The sequence below is a fragment of the Acanthisitta chloris genome, unplaced genomic scaffold, assembly GCF_000695815.1.
Source record: "Acanthisitta chloris isolate BGI_N310 unplaced genomic scaffold, ASM69581v1 scaffold19738, whole genome shotgun sequence".
Classification (NCBI taxonomy): domain Eukaryota; kingdom Metazoa; phylum Chordata; class Aves; order Passeriformes; family Acanthisittidae; genus Acanthisitta; species Acanthisitta chloris.
Window position 1 is genome coordinate 29,764 of NW_008685618.1, and position 12,782 is coordinate 42,545.

Below are 12,782 nucleotides of genomic sequence, written 5' to 3' on the forward strand. Positions count from 1 at the left end.
AGGTACAAGATTTGGCTTGCAGTGTTTAGAGAAATAACACTGTCACAAAATGAGCTAATATCTCTAATATATCAAGACACATATTGTATTTTGCTGTCTCAGAACAGGATTCATGGTTGGTTTCTGTCTGGTGATAGTGGAGTCATTTCTTTGGGGGTTTTTTTCAGATGCCATGGAATCCTAAAGGACCTGAAACATTCCAAAACCCATGTAATTTTTGCTACTTTTGCTGGCGACTGAGTAAATGCAACAGCTCAGAACCATTAAATGTAGTTTCCCACAAAACTCACTACGCTTCTTTGCCTACCTTTTTCCACAGATAAAAGGCTGTGATTTTACTTTATTTACAAAAGTAAAGGTCCACAAGGAACTCGAAAGTGGAGTACTACTGGGGGTTTGGGGGCTGAGGGTGGAATTAGTGTAAATGTACTGGCAATACAGAATCGTGAAAAGATTCATGTTATACGTTGCATAAAACAGGTTTGAGGAAACCTTTGACACTGAAATATAAATATTCATTATGCTGTTAATAAAGAAAGATGCCTCTTCTGTAAGTCTGTCCACAGTAGAAGACAAATGGCCAGGAACTGCTCAGTCTGGAAAAGGTTACTCCACATTTCTAAAACGAATCAGCCTGGGAAGTGGCAGGTTTTGTCTCTTCAGGATAGCAATTTTCCTTATATGCAATTTTATTATTCCCTCTCAGAATTCTGTGGGTTTAGAAACTCTAGAAAGAGAAAGTACAGCAAGTACATGTTAACTACTCCTCCTTCTGAAGGAAAAAGTACCAAATGAGCATAAAGTTCACCAAGGTCAAACAAGTACCTAAAAATTAACCTACGTATAGGCATCAGTGCTCCCACATCTGATTGCGAGAAATTTTTAAATGAGAAGCTTAAAAGGCAGTGTGTATATACACATAGGCAAGTTAAAATATCTCAGTTACAAAAATGAAGAAGGTTTTAGACCAATAATATTTGCAAAACAATCAGTTTGTAACTGCTAGTTGTTGCTGCTTTCTTGAGCTCCAAAACAAAAATTGATACAAAATCAACTGCACGTAGATACATAAAGACACAAGTATTTAAAATAAATAGATAAATAAAATCGAGCCCCAAATGTGCAGAAGGTGCAGGTAGAATCCATCCATATTACTCACTTGAATTTGGTTAAGTGGCTGCCAATTCCATATTTTGTTTCAAATTCAGCTGGCTCATCACACTAATTCTGATGCCCTGCACTAACACAGCAACACGATTACCACACCTGAAGATCCTGAATTGCTCATGTTATGCATGGTATCTTTCTAAGTAGAACAAATAATTAGTGACCAACCTTTCATCAGAACATTTGCAAAATTAGGGGCTGTTATACCTTTAAGAGAAATGCATTACAGAACTCCTTTCCCAGCTCCCGTATTTATCCTTCAGTCAATGCTGCCTAGCTGTTTCCTTTCTTCTTCAATTTATGCCACTTAACCAAAACCTGCTCAAGAAAAATATCTTGTGGTCACTGCAGATATTGTGAGAAACAGCTGTGGCTGTGGGTAAAAAGCAGATGGAAAATGCTTTGGTACACATTAGTTATGACATGTTCAGGAAGTCTTTTCTACTCTCCATCCTGAATTGCGATTATGGGCATAGGCATTTAGAGGAAGGAAAGGTGTAATCTGCATCCTCTGGGGAGACTGGGGGTGGGGAGAAGCTACAAACTTACTATTGCTGACAACCATGCATCTGGGAGGCCGCACAGTGGGAAGTGGAAAGCAAACAATGGAAGTGACCAGGCAAGCAGATGGAGCCAAAAAGCTTGGGGGAAAAAAATAATCAAGTGACAGCTGCATCAGTTGGCACACAGTTCCCAACGGCTGGCAAAGACACTACACACATACTTGTGAAGATATGGCACAAAAGAGACTGAAGCTATAAAGGTCCAAGAGACAACAGAAACCATTTTGTTAAATGCGTTAAAAAGATAGGAAACAGTTCTGACTTTTAGCCTACCTCCAGATGAGAGAACTTAGGCATAGCACTATCTTAGTTGTGACTTATTTCTCCAGCTATATGATCTGGGAATCACCTTTTAAGGTATTTGGAATACACTAGAAATGTTTTGCCACCTTGCAGTCACTTGAGACTTTTCTCTGTGCTTCTACCACAAATGTAGAGAAAATGTGATCTAGTGGAAAAACTGCTGAGTAGACTTGGTTTCCACACTTAGATTTGCCAGGAGCCTGAAGAAAGACCTTCAGCCTCTTCCCTTTCAGAGTTTCTTTCCCCATTTATAAAGTGAGGTTTATTACACATATTACCCCGAAAAAATGAAAGGTAATTAAAGGATCAAAACATCCATTGCCTTGTCAGTCCAACTTCTTCCTGCACAGTACATTGTAACATCTCACACACCAATTTTTGCCCTCAGGGTCTATCAACATGCCCATAAAATGCAAACAAGGTGTTATTTGGTGAGGTATTTTCCAACCCATTATTCAGTGGAAGTTTTCAGGGTATGTTTTATCAAACATATTTTCTAGGTTGCTCAGTGCTACGGTATGTATGCACATTTCAAAGTTAACTGCTTTATCTTACCAACAAACAGGTGAAGGAGTGATACTATCTCACTCCTTCAGAGAGGCCTGCACAGACTACAGCAAGGTCAGTTACAATGAACTTAACCATGATACCAAGTTCCTGTGAAATCCAGACTTGTATCTGTAGCAATGTAGTGTAGCTGTGCTTTGAACTCTGACAACTGACTCTTCAAATTTAGCTTTTTGAGCACTGCACCTATTTCTTCTTCTTTACACTTGTGGTACCCATCACCAGTTGCCTGTGCTGGTTATATGTTTCTTTTTTCCTCCAGCTTTTTCCCATCCCAGGAGGGCCTGACAACCAGGTTTACATCTGGCCACAAAGCTCAAGCAAACCAAAACAAAACAAAACAAAACAAAACAAAACAAAACAAAACAAAACAAAACAAAACAAAACAAAACAAAACAAAACAAAACAAAACAAAACAAAACAAAACAAAACAAAACAAAAAAAAAAAAAAACCAAAAAAAAAAATCAAAACATTGTAAGGTCTGTACATCAGGCTCAGTTAGATGAGAAATGAAGAAACACACGCATGTGCATTATCAGAGTGAAATCTGATGGGGGTGATTTAAACCAGCATTTATTTCTCCTCAGTACAGCATCCTAAGGTGACAGGACAGAATAACAGAAAGGACGATGACTCTAGGATATCAGCTTCTAGGGAAAACCGTATTTTAGTCCTGCTCTTTCAGTATGGCCTACACACTAGAACAGAGCTGGAAGACTCCCCCTACCCAAACAATTTCTCAGCATTCTTCTAGAAAAGGGAGAGGTGTGTTTGCACCCTGGCAGAAACTGGCCTTGACTGCTCTAGCCACTACCCTTCACGCACGGGGTGAGCACCATCGCTACCACCATTAGGGAAAAACTAAGTTCTGTTTATTTAGGCTCCTATCATTAGGGAATAGCTCTGTGCTCTGGACTGTGACCCAGTATACAACAGCCTTGGTCTGTACTGTTACAAACATTCTTTTACAGAAGCAGCTTTAGGTTTCTAAAATAAGGAGAAGATACCCCTCTGCACACATTACTTTCTCATGTGGAATCAAACATTTGGTAGGGGTACAAACAGAATACCAGTCACCCTTCACTCCTGTTAGGTCCCCCCTCAAAGCAACTACAGGCTTGAGAGAAGGGAAAGGAGGAGGCAGGGGGAACCAAGACAAAGAGGCAGGCAGGTTCGAGAGCTACAGCACATCCCTTAGAGATGCCCAGAGAAATAGAGCATTGAATTCTGCTGCTTTTTAGATGCTGAATGACAGTATGTCAAGTAAGAAAAAAAGCCTTTGGAAAAATTTGTAAAAAAGTAGTTGCAAGCGCATATAGAGAGTCTGTGTGTAAAAGAGAAGGTTATAACCTTTCATTAACTCAGATTCATCTGAATAGTTTTTAATATAGTGAACTCTTACTGACTCACCCTGAAGGCTAAGATCTTGCTATGATTTTCCTCAAAGCAATTTTTATTGTCAGCACTAATTCACTGATAAAAATGAGAGATTTCATATGTAAGTGCTGACACAACCCTAACTACAGAGTTCTGTGCAGCATACTGGCATAGCTATAATTACAAAGACAGCCTACATCAAGTAAAAAGCTTCACTGCAAACCTTTTTAGTGGATCAATACAATACCATCAGTGACATTTCAACAGGGAGAATAAAAGAAAAAATAGGCTTCTTATAGAATTAAGAAAAATTATATGTATTAATAAAAAATATCTCTCTTGAAGTCTCTGGAGAACAAGTTGTTAAACTGACAATCTGATTCTAATATTATATACACAGAGCATAACATACCAATATCTGAGATGTTTGTTTCTCTCTTTGTCTCACACTACAGAGTAACTGCAAAGACAGTTAAGGTAACATAAAATTACACTAAAACTGGAATAAAAACAGTACTGAGGAAGCAATTATTTGAAAGCTTCAGAACACAAGTTTTATAAAAACATACAAGAAAAAATGTCTTTAACAAAACAATGAGCAGAGTTGATACGGATGCAAGATATTTTCAGGCAAGTGAAAGTGTTGCAAGAATGACCAGATGGTTCATATTGCATGAGCTTTATTCTTGCTGTGTCCTTGAACATTATCTCCTAAGGGTGAATGTCAATAAGTTCTAAGTCAGGGCACAAGACCCAAAAAGTCAAGTCTGGTACTTAACAAAACAAACATTCATTCACAGGAGCAGCAGGAACATTAAGCCACCAGTAGGTCAGAAGTTTCTTGGAGGGCCTTTCAAACCAGCCAAGCCAAGCATGTGTATTCAGATTTGCACCAGTGATATTACTGCTCAAGAATCTGAAGATCTGCGACGACTTTTTCCTCTCCATGGCTCATTGCTATCTTGTGTAATTTAATGAGCAAAATGCAACTTTAGAGAGTGGAGAGAGTTCTTGAGATTTTGTATGAAAAGTTGCTTTGATTAAAATTGACAATATTTTATTTGAACCCCAGAATCTCACAGTCTTTAATATGATTAACAGGGTTGTCTCTGCGCTGTAGCACTTGAAATAACATTTGTAAGAAATTGATTGTACTCAAATCAAGACTTGTGATGTCAGCCTCTTGGAATAAAGAAAAACTCCACCATTCCTGTAAACCATCCCAATTACAACTTTTGGGAAATCTCATTTATTTCTGAAATTGATCTTACTTTTTTTTTCTAAATTCATCTTAGAGCAAGATGAAATTGAAATGGTTTTGCTGTTCTTCCGATAATGACAATATTGATGCCAGTAATAGCATTTTACCACAAAATGTACTGTTTACTGGGTTGTCATCATTTTTCCTGTTTTGCCAACAGCAGGATAGAAATTATGTGCCGCTCTTTAAAAAAAAAAAAAACCACAAAACAACTCAACACTTTATCTTGACAAAGACCAAGGAAAATCAAAATATTAGTATAGAATCCTATAAGAGTTAATAGATAATGCAACAAATGTCAGATTAGGGCTTTGTGGGCACAACAGTCTGCATCAAGAGAATGAGCAGTATGATTTAGCTCTGAATACTGTTAAGAGTTGAAACTTAGTCTCGGGGTTAGAGCACGGGTGCAATCCTGTGCTGGACTATGCAGATAGTTGGACTAGATAATAATAATGTTTCCTCTAACCTTAAAAAACTATTTGTCCTTTTCTCCCCCAGGCTCAGTTCCTTGGCATAGCCTGTTGCATCCACACAGAGAAAACTTCCTCCCTCCCTCTTGGCTCTTCATCCTCACCACTATCTCCTTAAACACCACCAAGGAAGGTTCTCTGCCCAATTATTCAGAAGTCTGTTGCTATTTAAACTTATTCCTTAGGGTATTCACAGAACATTTTACCCTCTTCATCCTGCTGATTACAGCAAGGCTTCTTTTCTGAATGCATAACACCACACCTCTCCAGCCTCTCCCCCCTTACTCTGCAAGACTTTCACTGTTAAGCTGCTGGCAGACAGAACAGTCCACCTATGCTGAGAAGGACCAGTTTAAGACAAACAAAAATCACCCCATATATCATCATTCTTTCATAAAAATCAGAGGCCATCATACTTTGGAATTCAGCCAAGTCTTCTCTCTTCAGTTATCTTATAATTACACTAAACACTTAACACAGAGAGTAGATCTAAGATGGCACAACAGAGCAAGTTGTTGTTTTAGCAACAAAGTACATATCTGTTCACCTAGCTGAAATACTTCCTTACATGTTCCTTGTGTTTGTTGTGCCATACACCAAATATGGGAACTAGGTATCTCCACATGAAACTGAAGTTCAGAACTTTCAGTCTTCAGCATCTGTACATTGTAACATTTTAAAATGAAAATCTATTTACAAGAAGAACTAACTTAAATTAATCTGAAATTTACTAAAATTGGCCTAATATATGCAACTGCTTTTTTCTTACTGGACATATCTCGATTTTCTTTTTTTCTTTCATTCTACTAAAAAAAGCCTTTGATTTTTATTTTTCAGGGGTTCTTTAAATATTATTCTTAGTAGAGCTAAATTTAGCCACATGGGAGTTACCTAGTTCCTTTTAGACACATTATAACTGGTATCTAAAAATGCTGAATTGTGATCACAAATTATATATCATAGAGAATGAAGCCTGACATTCAGATCCCACAATAAATTTCTAATGATACCAATTTGGAGGGCAGCAGCAAACAAGAGAACACAAATCCCAACCATAATACTTTTGTGTGGGCATAAACACACACACATGGCATGTTATCTGCAAAAGCAAACCCAAATCTGTGATTTAGTAGCTGTGCAAGATTCATACATACACAGCTAATAAGAAAAGTGGCTTACAGCAAGGTCTTGCACCTTCTGATAAAATGTCTGCCTGTCTCTAGTTCCTTGTAACTTTCTGCTTCTCCCCCTTTGTGTAGGCCTTGTTTGGGGTTTTTTTTAGTATTTCTTCTTCTCCACTACTGGTACTTTTACAGTTTGAGATGAGGGCTTTACATGTAAGAATCCAATCATCTACACTCTTACAAAATAAGCATGTCTGACAAATTCTGAGGTTCAAGATATGCCAAGCATCCATATTCATGGTCACATTATTTTATTCTGGACTTAATTCAAGTTAGGTTTAGATGAGACCCCTAAAACTATCTCCAATTGCCAGTGACCTAGTATTTGTTCCTACTGAAATCACCTGGAGTGGGAGGGGGGAAGCTATTAATCAATCTGGTCAATTCCTCATTAAGTAATCAGATACAGAAGCCCTCAACTGATGTGGAAGGTCAAGGAGAGTGAGAAAACCAGTTTAGAAGATCATTATCTTTTGTCTTAGCTACACAGGCATTCACAAATAGCAACCCACTCACTGCAGAGTACTGGAGAGATTTTCACTCTACAGTTCTGCCTTAGAAACATACTGAGCTCCTTGCCAATATCCCAACCCTATTACATGACTTAGGATCACTAGAAATAACTTACCCAGACTGCCTATGTCACTCCCACAGTCCACACTCATTTTCTGTTCTCGTCCCTTCTCTCCGCAGTTCACAGCCACATTTTAGCACAGACAGTGAGCACCCCAGGTCGACCCCCAGAAGATCCTTTGACCCCCCAGAATTGCTCCCCTGCTCAGCCACTCTGTTCCTGAAGCCATCTACTCCCCAGAGCAAGTGCTGCCTGAGTGAAAACCCAGACCCTGACTGCCCACACCAGCTGGGGAGACTGGGCTGCTTTTACTTGCAGTGGAGACTCGTGATGCCATTATAACATATGTTTTCCATGTCCAACTCTTCATCAAGTGCTACCCATATCACTGTAATGCTATGTCAGAAGGGAATGGAAGGCTGTGCTCCACTTCCAGAATACAGAGGAAAATACTGGAGCTTCTCAAATAAGAGACTGAAATACTTCAGAAGTGTCACAGAGTGATTTAAATTTTTTTGGTTCATTTTTGCAAAGAGATCAGTAAACAGAAGTATGGGGTTTCTGCTATTGTGAATGTTTGCTCCCAATCTGGTAACAGTTCTGGGTCACACAGAACCTGGTATGGTTATGCAAAACAGCACACAACACATGCACATAAAAACCTAGTATCATTTCAGCAAAATCCAATTAAACTAGATGGGTTAACAATTAAAGTCCATCCAGGAAACATCATTTTGTCAGTATTTCTCTGGGAAACATCTCTAAGAGTTCTGTTAAAACAGGCAACAAGTATATCAGCAGCATCAATTTTTATAAAATCAATATCATACTCTCATATCTGTTTTTTGGGGTTTTTTTAAAAGGCATTTACTTTGCTGGAAGATTCCTTTCACTGACACTTTGGGAGACAGTTTAAATAAGCAGCACTTTTAGTCTACAAAATCATCTCATTAAATGGTGTGCACAATTATACCAGCTTTGGCAAACGCTGAGGCCTAATTACCAAGGTTAATTTTCAACAGTGAACATACTATTTAAGACAAAGCAAGTATCCTTGTGGTTTTAATATAGGATTTTTCTATAACGTTTATCTTGATGTTTCACACACTCAAAGCTTCATTCTCATGACAGTTTCTCTAGAAAACGAATCTTTTCCAGGGTTACTGTAGCAGCAACCACTACAAATATCTTCCGGCTGAATAACAAGACAGAAATGCTCATTTCACATCTGGCAAAGTCCTGGCTTTTGTTATTTAGAGGTACCATGAGGTGCCAAGACCTAAAATAACATGCTGCTGTATGTAAGGACTAGCTGCCCCATCCACCCAGGATGTGTCTGTAGGGCAGGAGCTGGGAGGGGACACAGTGGGTGGCCACGGGCAGGAGCACCTGGGACAGTGTTACCTAAGACTCACCAACGTGTGCTGGAGGCACTTTGATGGGACGCCAGCTGAACTTTCAGACTAAGTTCGATTTCGGCAATTCTGATACTGCTATTCAATTAGTTCCGTTACCCCTTCTGCTGCGCTAGCTCAACAGCACTCCCAGAACACATACTTAGAGCATTGAGTGCCATTTCAGTAACATGTCACTCTCAACAGAAAAGGTCCTTTCTCTTCCCTGCCCTCAACAGTTTCACACAGTTGTATGTTTTGAAGTGCAGTTTTGCGCACACAACCACTACTTTACAAAAAGAGTCTACTTTACATTTTCTTTGAAAGATACAGTTCTTTCCAACTATTTTCCTCACTGATTTACAAAGATTTTCCTCTTGAACTTCAGAACTCAATTCATAAGCTCTTAATCATCGTGTTTAGAATTCAAAACACAATGGATCACATCAACTTTCTTAGAAATACTTCTATGATACACAACATTATGGTGGTGAAATTTCCATTAGGTACAAAATAACCTTGAGAAAGAGGAATAAAAAGTAAAAAAAAGTAAAAGTAAACTATTTAAGCCTATTTTTCTCATCATTGTTTAAAACTGAAGTTATTTTTAATTATTCTCTCTCTCAAGCTAATAGTTGCATTTCCTACTGCCTGCTAAGGCAATTTAAAGTCAACAGTTTAAACACAGAGATTGTTGGCTCCTCACACACCTTTTAAAAGGTCAGATCACTGAACTCAGTAATCACTAGGTCAGTGAAGTGTTAGCCCCTACCACCACCACCTTTGAACACTATTCCTCTTCAAGGTTTGCAAAACACTCTTGGGTTCATTCTGCTGCTCCAACACAACGACCAGCTCTTTTGGACTGACAAAACGTATTGCCCACTGGAGAAATCGGAATTTGGGTTGTTTTTCACATGTATAAACTGGTGAGATAGAAACCTATCTCTGCAAAGGGAGCTGTGCTCATTTCACAAGGAAAACAAAACAAACTCACAAAAACAAACCCAAAACAAACAGCTCAGAAGAATCTGAATGTCAAGCAATATACTACGGGAACGAGTGTGGAAGTAGTAGCATATTCTCCCCATTAAGAAAAAGGTGCAATTAGTTAATGCAAGCGAGAATCAATTTTCTTTAAATCCAACCACCTTGATTTACTTCAGGCCACTGAAATCACTGTATATACGATTGCTTGAAAAAGTGTTATGTGTTTGATCTTAGCTATTAGTTACTCAATCTGCTATTGCACACAGCATACTGATGTCAAGCCAAAGTGAGTGTCATCCTCAAACTCAGTATACTGAAGTTATGTTTTGACTGTTTCTCACTTCAAGGTCCACGAGAGACTTTGCTACTTCCTGATGCAGTATCTTCCCCATCAGTTTTCACTCCAAAACAGGCACAACAATTAAGAACCATTTTTAATAACTGAATGGTGGCTTTTGTATTTACATTTTCATTACTAGACAATATGGTACATAACAGTGAACAGGCACTCAAAAGGACTTGCTTATTCTTGCACAAACATGGATGAAGACCAAGACTTTTCTGAAAGTGAAAAGAGCTAGGTATAAATTATTAATAACCACTGTAACATACTCTGACCTTACACTACTCTGCAATTAACCTGGAGATGATACAACATATCTCAAAAGCTCTAAGAGTTTAACAACATGTTTCATCAGCCTAAGACAGCTTGCTCCCCAACTTCATTCACGGGATCACAGCTCCTAATGACTTCTTCTACAGTAAAATCCATATTCTGATATGGAATGTTTTTGTTTAGCTCAGTTTCTTTTCTAACGTGAGCCAAATTTCAACTTCCGAAGCATAACTTCTTAAGAGAAAACCCCAATATTTAATACCAATCCATAAAGAACTGTTCTATACTCTCCTCTAGGCACAAATTTGAACTACATTTAGCATGGACCCAGTTCTCTGTAAATGCATAAAGCACATGTGTTAATGTATTCTAAGTGACTATCAGGAAAGGGGATAGGCTGACAAATGAGATGTTACATCTTTGAGCATCTAGCAGTTTCAGAGCAACTCGAGGCTGCAATCAAAACATCCATTAGAGTGCTCCACATTTCAGAACAAGCAAGCAAGTGGTTGTCAGTGCATCCAGTAAATCACCTGATCCTATTACAAAATCAATTACTGCAGCACATTTCTATTGCTACACAACCTGATAATGGCAAAATGATATTGGATAGTTACTGCAAGGTCAAGAAAACTGCTAAAAAGATCTGAAATTTGTCTTTTTATCATGTAAATCCAAATTAGACAGCATCCTTTTAATGGTATAGTTAAAAGTAAAAACAGAGTTACCTTTTTTGGCTGATTGAGACATTCAATGGATAGTCTCTGCAACTGCTCTGATGTATGACTGCAAGACAGAAGATTGGAGCAGCAGGTCGAACAGCCCAGCCTCTTCATTAAAGAACAAATAATGCTGCAGCCACAGCCACACATTGACTTGCTCATCAGACGAGTTTATTCTTAAAGAAATTAGGACCAGCACTGTCCCATAAACACTCAAAATTGGCCAGCTGCCTCATTCTGCAGCTCTCTGGCTGAAATTAAGACTGCTAAACAGAAAGCAGGGAAAAAAAAACGTTCCTCAAAAAAAAAAAAGTCAGTCAGTCTCAGCAGTAAGTAATACCTTGCATTTAAAAAACGTGTACGTTTTTCCCTCTACTCCTCTTTGCAAAGCAGCTGCTTCGAAAAGACAGACAGCTGTCTAACAGAAGAGTCGATTCAGGGATGGTAATCTCTCCAAACTGCTTGCTGACTACTCCTTCCCTGGCTCTTGTCACTTCCAGTCTGTTTTGCCCTCCCCAGCAGTGCAGCCTATCCAGCCTGGGCCCCGGCCAGAGGAGGCTGAGCCAGCAGCCAACAGCTGAGAGCCCCACCCTGCGCAGCCCCACGCGCTCGCCCACGGCACCTCCATGCTGGCCACAGCACAGAGCAGGTGACTGCACACCTCTGGAGCTGCCAGCCTGCTCCAACACCTCTGCTGGGAAAGGACCTTCCAATTACACAGGTGAATGATGAGACTTGTCTGACTGCTACACTCCCAGACTGACTACTTGCAGCACCTGGGAAAGGGGGAAAATCCCAAAGTCTTCCTGAGAAGTCAGAATGCATGAGAAAAATGCTATCCAGGTGTACCAAATCCAGACATAAGAATGTCTGCTACAAGGCTACGTAAGTGACAACAGCATCAGGAAAAGTCAACACAAATTTAAACTTGAGAAGAAACAAGCATGAAAGGATTTGTAGTACAATGTCCAAAGGTATCACAACCAAATCTCAAAGCAAGTTAGAGGCAGATCGTGTAAGCAGCTTTAATAAAGACTTTGAGGAGCCCTTTGCTCTGGGAAAAATAAAAAAGGCAAAACTAATTCAAATGAGCAGACATAAACAGGTCTCCTAACCTTTAAAAATAAGTATGCTCAGTTCAAAACACAACACTGAACACCCTCTAACTTGACACACACTGCTGGAAACGTGTTCTCATTTGCAAGAGATAATGATGTAGTAACTACACACTTTTCCCTTTCCATAGGAAAATAAATGCAGGTAATATTGTGAAAAGCTTATTTTAATTGGTTTCAGATGGGATGGTATGCAATACTATTTCTGAAAGTAGAAGGTCTCACATTAACACAACTGCTTAACCTGATTATGGGATAATCTGACTTGAAATAATTGTCACTTACATTTATAGAGATATCAGTGCTTGCTTAATAGCATCCTTTTTAGCAAAAGGTTAAGAAAAATGCAAGTGAAAATGAAAGCAGCTGAAATTAATACAATCACAAAAAAATCCACATTTTCACAAAGCATTGAAAGCTTCATTTCTCTCCTGTTCTCTTCCCTCCCCTTTACACTCTCTCTCTCTTTCCTCCT